The sequence below is a fragment of the Callithrix jacchus genome, chromosome 4 (genome assembly GCF_049354715.1).
Source record: "Callithrix jacchus isolate 240 chromosome 4, calJac240_pri, whole genome shotgun sequence".
NCBI lineage: Eukaryota > Metazoa > Chordata > Mammalia > Primates > Cebidae > Callithrix > Callithrix jacchus.
The window spans coordinates 95,483,908-95,499,630 of NC_133505.1; the positions used below are offsets into that span (position 1 = coordinate 95,483,908).

Below are 15,723 nucleotides of genomic sequence, written 5' to 3' on the forward strand. Positions count from 1 at the left end.
CAAATATGAGGGTCAGGTTCCTTCAGCGGTTTTGCCGTTTCTATATGGGATGATTCCAACAAGCTGCTTACAGTCAAGCTGTTAGGAATAAAGGCTTCTTTTCCCCTCTCTAGCTACCCCAAAGAATCTGGGTCATTCATCATTGTTCAGCTTGCACTGAGCAGCCCCAGTTAAGTGAGCTGAGCTATGACGGTTTCTTTCTTTTTTTTAAATTTTTATTTATTTATTTTTTGAGATGGAGTCTCGCTCTGTCGCCCGGGCTGGAGTGTTGTGGCGCGATCTCAGCTCACGGCAACGTCTGCCTCCCAGGTTCAAGCGATTCTTTTGTCTCAGCCCCCCGAGTAGCTGGGATTACAGGTGTGTGCTACCACGCCCAGCTAATTTTTGTATTTTTAGTAGAGACGAGATTTCACCATGTTGGCCAGGCTGGTCTCTAACTCCTGACTTCAGATGATCCACCCACGTCGGCCTCCTAAAGTGCTGGAATTGCAGGTATGAGCCACGGCGCCCGGCCAAGTGAGCTATGGTTATATTGAAATATCCACTTGGCCACGAATTGTGTGAGAGTCGGAGGTTTCTACTGCAATTCTCCTCCCCCTCCAATACACCTCCTGGCACCACCCCCCACCCCCGCCGCGGAAAAGCTCACCCCACTGTAGGCCCCCTTCCTCCCACTCTTTAGAGGGTGGTGGCCCCAGCCAGGAGAGGGCTCCCGGACGCCACCTTTCTCGCAAGAGGGTCCCCGCCGTGCCCGGGCTCGCCGCTAGGGGACGCTGCGGCCCAGGTGTAGAAGCCGCCGGCGGGGCGGGGCGGGGCCAGCGGGACGGGGCGGAGGCCCTGCGGCGCCGGGAGCGGCGGGCGCAGCGGGCTTGGCCACAGGTAACCCGCGGGAGCAGCGAGCGCTGCCTGGCGCGCGGGCGGCTGGAGGCGCGGCGCTGGGCGGCGCCGAGGCCCTGGGGCCGCGGGAGCCCATCCCAGTCGTCGCGCCTCGCCCCCACCGTGTCGCCGGCCTCGGTCCCTGCGGCGTGGACGTCCGGCGCGGGAGAGAAAGGTACCGGGCGACCTCGCAGGCTCTCTGGGACCCCCGCTTACCCCGGGGTGGGTGCCTCAGGTCGGGGAGGACGCTTTCAGGGACAGCGGGCGCTGCTCCCTCGGCACCTCAGGACCGCAGACTGCCCGCGGGGGAGACCCGGACACTGCACCTCGCCCCCTGGCCTGCGGCCTCCGAAAACGCCCGGCGAGAGGGGTCCCCCCGGGGCGCCTCCCTCTCTGCCTGGCCTCAGTTGCCTCCCTGGAATCTGGAACTTCGGGTGGGGGATGTGGAGAACTTTCTTCTGCGGCTCGTCTCGTTTTCCTGCTCGCTCACAGTTTGAAGGAAGGGCGATGGGGGCGGGGGTCCGAGTACCCCGCGGTCTGCGGCTCGGAGGAGGGTCGGTCCCGGGCCTGCAGCCGCCTCTGAATAACCCCATCCCTCCTGCCCTGGATGACTGCACCGGGGTGCAGGCGCAGGAGAGGGGCCGAGACCCCGCAGGAGCCCCATCGGCGAAGGCTCAGCAAGTGGCATCTCCCAGGGAGCCGGCGTACTGTCTAGTTTGGGTCCAGACCTCAGCTCAACCGAGCTTATCTTGGGCATTTAGGTGTGTTGCTTCCGGTAGATCTGGTGTGTGTGGGGGAGTGTATCGGGGGAAGTACAGCATTATTTGTGACTCAAGAGGGACTTGAACGTCTCAAAGCTTGTCAAGAATGTTTCCCCCGAGGTACCATGAGATGGGTCACTCGGTAGCAAAAAGCCACTTTAAGGTCGTGAGACTGAGTTTTGACTCCATCACTTGTTAGGTGTGTGACTTGAAAAACTCACTTCTTTAAACCTTAGTTTTCAGAACTGTAAACTGCAGGTATTGTACATAACCTCGTGGTATTGTGTTCATGCAGTGAAGTGATGCGAACGAAATGCTTGGCATGTTCTCTTGTGTGTTAGACACCTTCTTTTGTGAACTTGTTCGGTAATGAATTCATTCATGCTTGTGTTCTGTTAGGCATGTAAGTGGAAAGAGCTTGGGCAGTGAAGACAAACACACCTGGGTCCAAGGTGGTCCCATCCATGGTGTACTGATTGGGGGTTTATCATCCCCCAAACAGCAATAGCAACCGTGGTGCAGTTTTTATTGTTGTTTGTTTGTTTTGAGACAGTCTCGCTCTGTTTCCCAGGCTGTAAGCCTTGACCTTCCTAGCGCAAGCGATCCTCCCACCTCAGCCTGGGATCACCACATTTGGCTAATTATGTTTTTTTTTTTTTTTTTTTTTTTTTACTAGAGACAGAGTCTCACTGTGTTACCCAAGCTGGTCTCAATCCCCTTCTGCCTCAGCCTCCCAAAGTTTTGGGATTACAGGTGAGAGCCACCATGCTGGCCTGCAGCCTTGTTCTTAAGTATAGTAGGTGTGTCTATTCCGACACATGTTACACTTTCTCTGTCATCCTAATTTGTTTAGCATATGGTAACAAAAAAGTCTTTTAAAAATTAAGGATACAAGGCCGGGCACTGTTGCTCACGCCTGTAATCTCAGCACTTTGGGAGGCTGAGGTGGGTGGGTCACTTGAGGTCAGAGTTCAAGACCAGCCTGGCCAACATGGAGAAACCCCGTCTCTACTAAAAATACAAAATTAACAGGGTGCGGTGGCATGTGACTATAATCCCAGCTACTTGGGAGGCTGAGGTAGGAGAATCGCTTGAACCCAGGAGGCACAGATTGTGGTGAGCCAAGATCGTGCCATTGCACTCCAGCCTGGGCAACAAGAGTGAAACTCTGCCTCAAAAAAAAAATTAGCAATACAGATTAAAATTGGGGAGCATTTTCTGCCCTTTAGGTCCTACTGGAGATGGTGGGGAGGGTAGAGGAGGTATGAAAAGGAATTAAAGAGACCAGAAAACAACTAATTGCAGTCTTGAGAGGTGTAAACCAATGGTAATTTTTAAAAATGCAAATTTATTAACTCCTGTTTTTTTATGGTGGCACCAAAAATTAATCTTAATCTTTCACTTAAACTCATCAGCCTCTCCAAAGCCTTTCCAGATAAGCATATGCTCCATGTAAAAGCAGACTGCCTGTGATCCAACTGAGCTTAGAGGCTAGGCGCATTTCCAATTCCCAAGCCCTCCGTCTTGTATAGAGATTCTGGTGCTGCCACTGTGAAATACATCATACACTCTGATAGTATAAACCTTAGAGTGAAATGTAAAGAATAGCAATAGATAACACAAAAGTACGTGTCATGGGGCTGAAGAACTAGAACATTCCCAGGCCCCTGGAGCCCCCGAGTACTCCTCTCCATGGCTGTCCACTCACTTCTCGCCTCCCACACATGGAACCACTATTCTGGATTTTGTGTTAATTTTTTCCCTTGCTTATATGAAAAACTGAGGAAAGGAAGTTTCCCAATAAGCATTTCCACAATAACCTGGAGCATTCTTTACTTTTTTTTTTTTTTTTCTCAAGGAGAATTCTTTTTGAACTTAAAAGCAGGTAATTGCTTTTAAGCAAAAACAAACCACAAAAAAGGTGAAAGTCTCAAAGTGGAGGGATCTTTTAGTCTGTCTTCTTCCAGGTTTCTCCTGTCTCCCTGGAACAGATCCCGAGGGTGTGTTCTGACTGTGTAGGAGAGACCTGGTCTCTTCTAACATAGCTTGGAGGCTATAATTTTAAAAGCTTTACTTGAGTCCCTAAGAAGTGGGAAAACAGTAATTTGGGTGCATGTGTTTTAGAAGTTTTTTTAAAAAAATACAAATTATCCAGAAGGCATTGTGTGGGATTTGAAGGATTAAGCTAACAGTGACCTTTAAAAATGATTTTAACCTGAATTCCTCTTTTCCTGGTTGGTGTATTTTAGTTATGGTCTGTAAGTTGTTTCTTCAAGGTCACATGGCTTTCTTTGGTGAATCTTACACTATTCTATTACTTCTTGGTTAATGCCAAGATTCCCAAACTTGGTTTCATGGAGCCCTTGGTGTCTGAGTAATTTTTTCACAATTCCTGTAGGCTCCAGTAGTTAGTAGTTAGGTTCAAACAACTTAGTATTTACTTAGAAGTCATTTGAAAAAGTAATATACATAAACAGAGAAAAAATATTTTACATCATTTAAAGTCACAGTTACTAACAGGATGTATGTGCCTGTGTAATTCTCAAACCTTGGGATCATATTGGACACCGCCAATCTCATTTCCTGTTTCACATTAATATTTCCGCAGCACTTGCATTTTATCACAGCAGCCACAGAAAACCCAGCTTTGCAAAGATGTGTTGTCATTGATAGGAATGTAACCTGATCTGCTGTTGAAACTGCAAGCTACCTCCGGTTAGTAGGTTCAGCAGTGTCCAGACATGTTCGGTGTACTATTTCCATTGAAATTTTTGAATTTTCTACATTACCCCTTTGAATTTGCTATAGTTGCAAAACATCCACTCAGGGGGTCCAAAATAGGAAACTTTGAAAACATCATGCTAGGTAAAATAAGCTAGTCACAAAAGGGAAAATATTGTGTGATTTTGCTCGTATTAGGTACTTAGAGTAGTCATACACACAGAGACAGAAAGTAGAATAGCAGTTATCAGGAGCTGGGGGAAGGACAGAATAGGGAGTTCATATACTATTTTTACAACTTGTATGTGAGACTAATTTATTTCAAAATAAAGTTTTAAAAAGTTTTTTTTTAAAAATGATGGTGCCCTACTGCTGGACTGTACGAAGGCACTGAGGTTAGGGTCAGCAGCAGAGAAAAGCTTAGGGGTGACATTACCTCTCTTTCCCAGCTCTTCCTCATCCCATCAAGAGGGAAGACATGGAAGAAATAGCTATGCTCTCTATCTTTTATAGGGAAGTGTCTGCATTACTTATTAGTGGGTTTCAGTATAAACCTGAGGGTCAGCTATTAAATTTCCTGCTAAGAGAGAAATTCTTAACCTGGGGTTCAGGGGTGGGCTACAGATACTCTAACCTCTCTCCAAATTATATGTAAGTATTTGAGTGAGTGCTCTTATGTATGTTTGAGGGGGAAGAAGTTCCATAGCTTTCATCAGATTCTCAAATGGTTCCATAAATCAAGAAAGGTTAGTAAGTGCTACAAGGAAATATTTATAGAGCCCTACCCAGACCCACCCCATAATAGGCTCTTTATTTGGGTGTCTTATCCCATTTCAGTTCTCTGATATATCTTTCCCCCACCAGCTATGTACAAGAGACTTTTTTTCTGCTCAGACCTTAGGTAAGTCCAACCAGTTCTTTTTCCTCACAGCCCCCCAGCCATTCATCTGGATCCTGAAAACTCCAGGACCAATTACTCAAAAGCCAAAGCACACCCCAGAATGAACATCTTGGAGTTCTGTATAGGGCACACGTGGAACTGAAGTCTCACAACTGCCATATCTCTCTGCACCCTCCTTAGGCTCCAGAAAAATATACAATAAATAATAATACGTGAGATACACAGCTATGGAAAAACTCATGAAGATGGTACTGAATGACTGAAGTTCAGTTTATTCTGCCTTATGGGAGGCAAATTTAATTTCAAGAGTGTCTTTATGTTCCAAATGAATTCTAAACATAGCATACAATACATCCTACCTTGTTTCATATCCAGTGATTTAGATGAGCTGTAGCATTTACACATTGTTAGAAAAGATGTTAAGTATCAGAATTTACTAATAAATAGGTCTCTACTCTTTCAGACTGGTTTGGTTTTATTTTATTTTATTTTTGAGGCAAGTTCTCACTGTCACCCAGGCTAGAGTGCAATGGTGCAATTTTGACTCATTTGCAACCTCTGCCTCCTGGGCTCAAGCAATCCTCACACCACAGCCTCCTGAGTAGCTGGGACTATAGACACATATCACCATGCCCTGCTAATTTTGTTATTTTTGGTAGAAGCAGGGTTTTCACCTTGTTGCCTAGGCTCACACTGGTTTTAAATTCAGATGAACAGGATAGGTAAGTGGCAAAAATGGTGACCAGCAAGCTCTTCTTATACATATGATTCCTTAATATTTGCATTTATCTTAGAAATACTTCAATAAATCATGATTTGAGTCTTTCACCAATACAGGTATATTCTAGGAATGTGGGCTAACTGCTGTAACAAACATTTCCAAACCTCAGTGGTTAAATCTAGTGAAAGGTTGTTACTAGGTCACACAAAGTCCAAATCAGTTATCCCTGTTGGGCAACTCTCCTGGGTAGCTGTCCTTCAGGTGACTCAGTGATCCAGCTTACTTCCTTCTTGCGATGCCACCATCTTCATGTCATCTACAGAGTCACTTCAAGGGGGAAAGGAGTATGGCAAAAGGAAACCGTGTTGACTGCCTTCACCAGCAAGTGAAACACATCACTTCTGTTTATATTCTATTGGCAGAACCAGTCACATGGCCCCACCTGGATTCAAGGAAGCTGGGAAATACAGTCCCTGGCTAGGCAACTATTTCTTAGGAAAAATCATTTACTTTGGGCAAGGAATAAAACCCTTTGATGGATGAATAGCCATCTTTTGTACAGTAAGGCGCTAGTCTTCTTACTGATCAATTAAGCGTAACTGTCTTTATGTAATTTGCTTCTCGCTTTCTTTTTTTTTTTTTCCAAGATGGAGTCCCACTTTGTCGCCAGGCTAGAGTGCAGTCCATCTCGGCTTATTGCAACCTCCACCTCATGATTTGAGTTCAAGTGATTCTTCTGCCTCAGCTTCCCAAGTAGCTGGGACTACAGGCACGTGCCACCACACTCAACTAATTTTTGTACTTTTAGTAGAAATGGGGTCTCACCATATTGGCCAGGATGGTCTCGATCTCTTGACCTCGGGATCCACCCATCTCAGCCTCCCATAGCGTTAGGATTATGGGCATCATGAGCCACCACTCTCAGCCTTATTTCTCACTTTCTTTTTTTTTTTTTTTTTTTGAGATGGAGTTTCGCTCTTGTTACCCAGGCTGGAGTGCAATGGCGTGATCTCGGCTCACCGCAACCTCCGCCTCCTGGGTTCAAGCAATTCTCCTGCCTCAGCCTCCTGAGTAGCTGGAACTACAGACACGCACCACCATGCCCAGCTAATTTTTGTATTTTTAGTAGAGACAGGGTTTCACCATGTAGACCAGGATGGTCTCGATCTCTTGACCTCGTGATCCACCTGCCTCGGCTGCCCAAAGTGCTGGGATTATAGGCGTGAGTCACTGCGCCCGGTCCTTATTTCTCACTTTCTAAACATATATGGGTATATGTATATATATGTGTTTATATATATATGTATATGTATATATATGCACACGTATAAATAAAATGTATGTCTTTATAGTGATCATAGTGGAGGGTATGGAGGAGACTTCCATACAGGAAACAAATGTATCATAATTGTCATGTGAGCAAACAAAAATGACATTAAGCCATCTAGGTTCAGACATCTATTAGGGAATGAAGCATATTTAATTTACTCAGAATCATCCAACCATGTAGACAATTATACATTTGAGAAAGAGCAAGAAAGATTAGCAAAGGACAAGAACATGCATGTCTTCATGGCTTTGTGAATGTTGTCATAAGAGTTTAAAACTACTTTAAGCTGCTGGCAATAGGCTAGGTATGAAACTTCTTTCCACTTCAAAAAAAGTTTTTGCCACGGAATGTGTTACATAATCACAAAGTGTATGTCAGTTTTACTTATTTGCTCTTAAGGGAAAGTAAAGTTGTAAAATTTGGATCTGTTTGTCTTCCTTGTTTGAAGTAAATTTGTGCCCAAGAGGGTGCACAGTATCAAATGGTAGACATTAAAGGATTATAAGATCATGTGAAAGATCCCAAGACCCAGTTAGAGTCATGGAGACACTCAGTAATGTGCACTAACTCTAGTAATGCTTCAGCTTCATTTATCCATTACTAGTTGACAGTGGGCTGTTCTGCCTAAGGAAAAGGCACAAATAATTAAAATTTACTATCTTTTAAATCCTAATTCTTTTTTTTTTTTTCTGAAACAGGGTCTTGTTCTGTCACCCAGGCTGGAAGGCAGTGGAGCCATCTCGGGTCACTGCAAACTTCACCTCCTAGGTTCAAGCAATTCTCATGCCTCAGCCTCCTGAGTAGCTGGGATTACAGGTGCACCACCATGCCCAGTTAAGTTTTGTATTTTTAGTAGAGATGGGATTTTGCCATGTTGGCCAGGCTGGTCTCAAACTCCTGATCTCAAGTGATCTGCCCACCTTGGCCTCCTAAAGTGCTGGGATTACAGGCATGTGCCACCACACCCAGCCTTTAATCCTAATTTTAAAATAAGGTTTCCTTTTTTTTTTTTTTTTTTTTTGGTTGCAGAAAGGTGATTTTATTTAGGTAGAGAAAAAAGAAGGAAAGGAGAAGAGGAGAAAGGCTTCCAGGTTTTCTGTTTTATAGTGCTCGTGTTGGTATAGAGAAGGAAAAAATAATTTTTCCTCTACTCTTGTGAGTTCTCAGCTGGGACCCCTGTAACAAAACATAGATTAACAAGAGAAAAACAAATGGAAGTTTATTAATATGTATATTTCATATATACATGGGAGAAAACTCAGGGAAAGAGTCATTCTCGAAAAGATTTCTTAGAACTCTGGCTTATAAAGCATATTCAACAAAGAACAGTACCCTTTTAGAGAATTGACAAGGCAAAGGAAAAGGATCTTGAGTCATTAGTGATTGTGAATAGTAGGAAGGCAAATAACATGGGGAACTAATGGCAGATAAAGGCTAGTTAGTGCAGTTTGTCATACAGATGCCTCTAGTGCCATCTCTAGGCTGATAGGGACTGAAAGCTGTTTTCTATGACTGACATTTATCCTTCCTGGTGGAGAACGGAGAAGGTTTTTTTTTTTTTTTTTTTTCTATATTGATTTATGTCTTGCTTTTAGGCAAATAGGGGAAGGCAAAGAGCTTTTCTTGTATCCACTTCTTCTCAGTTGCCTTCAGCTCAAAATAATCCTTATGCCAAAGTAGCATATTTTGGGGTAGCGTATCCTGATACCTTTCATTGGAATTAAAGATGCACTATTGGGGTGTGGCAGTGAGCACCTATAGTCCCAGCTACTTGGGAGAGGCTGAGGTTGGAAGATCACTTGAGCTCAGGAATTTGATCATATGCAGTATGATCATGCCTGTGAATAGCCACTGCACTCCACCCTAGGCAACATAGCAAGACCCCGTCTCGGTTAAAAAAAAAAAAAGATGTACTAGACCAAAGGTTGGCAAATTATAGCCATGGGCCAAATCCAGCTTGATGCCTGTTTTATTCCTTTGCATGCTGTCCATAGCTGCTTTCAACTGCAATGGCGGAGTTAAGTAGTTGCCACAGAGACTACATGACCCACAAAACCTGATATCTTTACTGTCAGCCTCCCAAGTAGCTGGGATTACAGGCGTGCACCACCATGTCCAGTTAATTTTTGTGTTTTTAGTAGAGACAGGGTTTCACCATGTTGCCCAGGCTGGTCTCAAACTCCTGGGCTCAAGCAGTCCACCCACCTTGGCCTCCCAAAGTGTTGGGATTACAGGCAGGTGTGAGCCACCGTGCCTGGTCCGTCAGCTTGGTTTTTTTTTTTTTTTTTTTTTTTGAGACAGAGTTTCGCTCTTGCTACCCAGGCTGGAGTGCAATGGCGCGATCTCGGCTCACCGCAACCTCCGCCTCCTGGGTTCAAACAATTCTCCCACCTCAGCCTCCTGAGTAGCTGGGATTACAGGCACGCGCCACCATGCCCAGCTAATTTTTTAGTAGAGACGGGGTTTCACCATTTTGACCAGGATGGTCTCGATCTCTTGACCTCGTGATCCACTCGCCTCAGCTTCCCAAAGTGCTGGGATTACAGGCTTGAGCCACCGCGCCCGGCCTTGTCAGCTTGGTTTTATACATTTGAGGGAGACATAGATACTAATCAGGCTGAGTGTGGTGGCTCATGCCTGTAGTCCCAGCACTTTGGGAGGCTAAGGTGGTCAGATCCCTTGAGTCCAGGAGTTCGAGACCAGCCTGTGCAACACGGTAAAAGCCCATCTATTAAAAAAAAAAAAACATCAGCCAGGCATGGTGATGCATGATTGTAGTCCCCACTATTCCAGAGTCTGAGGTAAAAGGATCACTTGAGCTGGGAGGTTGAGATTCCAGTGAGCCAAGATTGGCACCACTGCACTGCAACAGAGTGTAAGACCCTGGGCAACAGAGCTAAACCCTGTCTCAAGAAAAAAAAAAAAGACACTAATTAATATCTGTGAGGTGTGTATTGGTTTGGTTCAGATTCAAAGATTTTCTCATTGATAATTGGTTGCAAAAGTTACTATCTAAATAACTGAAATCAATAGACAGAGTCTCTGGGTTAAGATAAGGGGTTTTGGAGACCAAAGTTCTTATTATGTAGGTGAAGTCTCATAGGTGGCCACTGTTAGAGAAAGTAGATGGCAAACGTTTTCTGTTTAAAACTTTAGAAAATGCTAGACTCTCAGTTGATCTCTTCAAGATATGGAGGGCCTAGAAGGGGAAAGATCCAGTTATGTTAATAGAGATTCTTTGCAGAAGCAATTTTTCCCCCCACAGAAGATGGCTTTGCAGGGCCATTTCAAAATATGGCAAAGAAACATATTTTGGGATAAAATATTTTGATTTTCTTCTTTTTCTGTCATGTGATGTTATACTAGAGTCAGACTGGAAATTGGTACCTTATTGCTAGAAAGAATCTGTTTTGTCAGTCTTAAGATCTCTGTTTTAATGTTAATACTGGTCAGTTGTGCCTGAACTCCAAAAGGAAGAGGGTGTAATGAAGCATGTATGCTTCCCCTGCCCTCTTCTGTTTTTCAGGGTTCTTTGGAATCCCTTGGCCCCGGCGGGGGTGGGAGGATCCATTCAGTTGGTTGGGGGAGCTTAGAATCTTATTTTTGGTTTGAATGTAAGAATAATCTGGGGAATATATTAAAATTTGGGAATTCTCAGCCTTAATTTCTAGATTCTAATTAAGTAGTTCTGGGGAAGCACACATTTAACAGTCACCCCAGATTCTGATGAGGTGACCTGTGGTCCACACTTTATTTTTTGAGACAGGGTCTCGCTCTGTCACTCAGGCTGGAATACAGAGGTGTGATCACCGCTCACTGCAGCCTCCATCTCTTAGATTCAAGTGATCCTCCCACTTCAGCCTCCCATCTCTGCCACCAGAGTGGCTGCAACTACAGGCGCATGCCACTACGCCTGGCTAATTTTTGTAGAGATGAGATTTTGCCATGTTGCCGAGGCTGGCACCCTTTAAATAACTTGAGCCCTTGTGGCAATTTCTCTTTCAATTCCTAAAAATAGTTTGTTTCATAGCTGTAGATAACGTTCTTGTCTCAACTAGCATTGAAGTCTTGCCTACTGGGTAGGAAATCTTGGAACCAAGAGGGGAATGCCCAGTGGCATTAATCATCAGCATCTGAACAGAGCAGGAGGCTTGTCCTATAAAGCAAATCCACTCACTGTCTGAGCTTATCTATTGAGACCTCTGCCACTTCATTTCCAAATAGGAATGATAGAAAAAGTTGTCACTGGGGCTTTAGTGAATGTGAATGGTTTATATTGGAGCTCAGTATGCCTCTTGATGCTAAGAGAGAACAAATTAAAGTTAAAATGAGCACTGTGATCCTGGATTAGCCATCTCTTTTTAAAATCAAGGTAAAAGTTAATAAAAGAAAGAGCTTTGATAAGAGGAAGAACCTAAGTCCAGGCACTTTAAGAACAAACACTTGTTTGATTGTTTATAATTTTCTTAATCTCCAGAATGTACTGTCCTGAGTTATGTAATATCTAATGAATGACTTGCTCACTGAAGCCTTTGTTTTCCTCCATTTGCTATTCAAAAACTTAGGAGAGAGCTGCAAATCAGTAATGAATAACAGCAAAATCCCCTGGCACCTGTTGGATTTTTATACAGAACAAAAAAGTTAAAACTTGAAGGAAGAATCAAAGAACCTTTCATCTCCAGTACTTGATGTGATTGAAGTTAGGTTGCTGCTGTTTAGAAGCACTATTTTAAAACTGAGGTTTTGATGCCTTGAAACATTTTTCTTCTTTGCTACCCTGCTGAAATAAAATCTAAAAGTTTGATTGGGTGTAAGCCAGGGTATGTTGTACTTTGAAATATAAGTAAACATTTTATCATCCATTGACAGACTTATAACTAATTAGATATCTTTCTGTTGGGATATACCTAGGGAAATTGATTTCAAAAACCATTTGTTAATAGGGGCTTTAGAAATTCTATTTAAGGGCTGGGCGTGGTGGCTCACACCTGTAATCCCAGCACTTTGGGAGGCTGAGGCGGGCAGATCACCTGATGTCAGGAGTTCAAGACCAGCCTGGCCAACACTGTGAAACCCCATCTCTACTAAAAATATAAAATGTAAGCCAGGCACGGAGGCTCACGCCTATAATCCCAGCACTTTGGGAGGCCGAGGCAGGTGGATCACGAGGTCAAGAGATCGAGACCATCCTGGTCAACAAGATGAAACCCTGTCCCTACTAAAAATACAAAAAATTAGCTGGGCATGGTGGTGCGTGCCTGTAGTCCCAACTACTCAGGAGGCTGAGGCAGGAGAATTGCTTAAACCCAGGAGGCAGAGGTTGCAGTGAGCTGAGATCGTGCCATTGCACTCCAGTCTGGGTAACAACAGCGAAACTCCGTCTCAAAAAATAAAATATAAAATTTAGACGTGTGGTGGTGCATACCTGTAGTACCAGCTACTTGGGAGTCTGAGGCAGGAGAATCGCTTGAGCCTAGGAGGTGGAGGTTGCAGTGAGCCAAGATCACATCATTGCACTCTAACATGGGTGACAAGAGGGAAACTCCATCTCAAAAAAAAAAAAAAAAGAAATTCTGTTTAATACTTTCAAAGGATTCCGTTACATAATGAGCTCCCCTAGTCCCAAGATATTTAATATATAGGCGTAACTCATTTTATTGCACTTTGCAGTTATGTGTTTTTCACAAATTAAAGTCTGTGGCAATCCTGTGTTGAGCATTTATCAATACCATTTTTCCAACAATATGTGTTCCCTCCATGTCTCTGTGTCACATTTTGGTAATTCTCACAGTATTTCAGACTTTTTTTATTATTATAATATTTGTTTTGGTGATGTGTGATCAGAGATCTTTCTTTGTCTCTTTGAGATGGAGTCTTGCTCTGTTGTGCAGGCTGGAGTGCAATGGCACAATCTTGGCTCACTGCAACTTCCACCTCCCAGGTTCAAGCATTCCTCCTGCCTCACTCCCCTAGTAGCTGGGATTACAGGCACATGCTACCATGCTTGGCCAATTTTGGTATTTGTAGTAGAGATGGGATTTCGACATGTTGACCAGGCTGGTCTCAAACTCCTGACCTCAGGTGATCCACCTGTCTCAGCATCCCAAAGTGCTGGGATTACAGGCGTGAGCTGCTGTGCCTGGTGATTCAGATATCTTTGATGTTATTATTGTAATCATTTTGGGACGCCATGAACCGTGCCCATATAAGAAGGAGAATTTAATTAATAAGTGCTGTATGTGTTCTGGCTATTCCACTAACCAGCTGTTACCCATCTCTCTCCCTCTCTTTGGGCCTCCTACTTCCTAAGATACAGCAATATTAAAATTAGGTGAATTGGCCAGGCATGGTGGCTCATGCATGTAATCCCAGCCCTTTGGGAGGCTGAGCAGGTGGATCACCTGAGGTCAGGAGTTTGAGACCAGAGTCTGACTAACATGGTAAAACCCCATCTCTACTAAAAATACAAAATTAGCCAGGTGTGGTGGTGCACATTTGTACTCCCAGCTACTTGGGAGGCTGAGGCTGGAGAATCGCTTGAACCCGGGAGGCAGAGATTGCAGTGAGCAAAAATCGTGCCCTTGCACTCGCCTGGGCAACAAGAGTAAAACTCCATCCCAATAATAATAATAATAATACAAATAAAATTAGGTGAATTAAGAACTCCACAATGGCCTTTAAGCATTCAAGTGAAGGAAAGAGTCTCACAACTTTCACATTAAATCAATAATTAGAATTAAGATTAGTGAGGAAGGCATTTCAAAAACCAAGACAGGATGAAAGCTAGGACTCTTGTGCCAAAGGGCTAGCCAAGTTGTGAATGCAAAGGAAAAATTCTTGAAGGAAATTAAAAGTGCTACTCTAGGGCTGGGCACAGTGGCTCACTCCTATAATCCCAGCACTTCAGGAGGCTGAGGCAGGAGGATTGCTTAAACTAGGAGTTCAAGACTAGCCTGGCCAACTGATATAGTTTGGCTTTGTCCCCACCCAAATCTTATCTTGAATTGTAGCTCCCATAATCCCCACATGTTGTGGGAGGGACCTGATAGGGGGTAATTTAATCATGGGGGTGGTTACTCTCATGCTGTTTTTGTGATAGTGAATTCTCATGAGATCTGATGGTTTTATAAGGGGCTTTTTCTCCTTTTGCTTGGCACTTCTTGCTGCTGCCACATGAAGAAGGAAGTGTTTGCTTCCCCTTCTGCCATGATTGTAAGTTTCCTGAGGCCTCCTCAACCATGCGGAACTGTGAGTCATTTAAACCTCTTTCCTTTATAAACTAGGGTATTTCTTTGTAGCAGCATGATAATTGACCAATAGTGAAATCATGTCTCTACAAAGTATTAAAAAATTAACAGGGCATGGTAACATATACCTGTAGTTCTAGCTACTCAGGAAGGCTGAGGTGGTAGGATTGCTTAAGCCTGGGAGGTTGAGGCTGCAGTGAACTGTGCTCCTGTATTTCAGCCTAGGGGACAGAGTGAGATGCTATCTCGAAAAAAAGGGATGAGGGGGCTACTTCAGTGTACACATGAATGACAAGAAAGTGAAACAGCCTTATTACTATTGCTGATATGGAGAAAGTTTGAGTGATCTGGATAGATTAAACCAGCCACAACATTCCCTAAAGCTAAAGCCTGATCCAGAACAAGGCTCTGACTCCTGTCAATTGTGTAAAGGCTGAGAGAGTAGGAAGCTGCAGAATAAAGTCTGAAGCTAGCAGAGATTGGTTCATGAGACTTAAGAAAAGAAGCCCTCTCTGTAACATAAAAGTACAAGGTAAAGCAGCCAGTGCTGATGTTGAAGCTACGGCAAGTTATCCATAAGCTCTAGCTAAGATCATTGATGAAGATGGCTACACTGAAGTATAGCTTTTCAATGTGGATGAAACAGCCTTCTACTGGAAGAAGAGTCCATTTAGAACTTTCTAGAAAAGACAAGACAGTATGTGGCCTTAAATTCAAAGGATAGGCTGACTCTCTTGTTGGGGGCTAATGCAACTGGTGACTTTAGTAAAAGCCAATTCTCATTTACCATTTGGAGAATCCTAGAGCCTTTTAAGAATTATGCTACAACACACTGCCATATGTGTACCTACGCAACTGTCTTGCATGTTCTGCTCATGTTCCCCAAAACCTAAAATGCAATAAAAAATTAAAATAAAAAAAAAGGGTAACCAAAGAGAAAGGCCAGGTCACCTATAAAGGAAAGCCCATCATACTAACGTCAGACCTCCAAGTAGAAACCCTATAAGCTAGAAGAGATGAAAAAAAAAAAAGAATTATGCTACATTGTCTAAGTGTGGTGGCTCACATCTGTAATCCCAGCACTTTAGGAGACCAAGGTGGGAAGATTGTTTGAACCCAGGAGTTTGAGACCAGCCTGGGCAAAGTGGTGAAACCCCATCTCTACA

At 43.8% G+C, this 15,723-nt stretch overlaps 1 protein-coding gene across 12 annotated transcripts in view; it reads left to right on the plus strand.

The window, feature by feature from the left end:
- Positions 1–817: 817 nt before the first annotated feature.
- ANKRD6 (ankyrin repeat domain 6) overlaps positions 818–15,723 on the plus strand; it is a 199,159-nt gene continuing 184,253 nt past the window's right edge. For all 12 annotated transcript variants that reach the window (XM_078369787.1, XM_078369785.1, XM_078369811.1 and 9 more), the window contains exon 1: positions 818–1,051. The gene's annotated coding sequence lies outside the window, so the exon portion shown is untranslated. The remainder of the gene's footprint in view (positions 1,052–15,723) is intronic.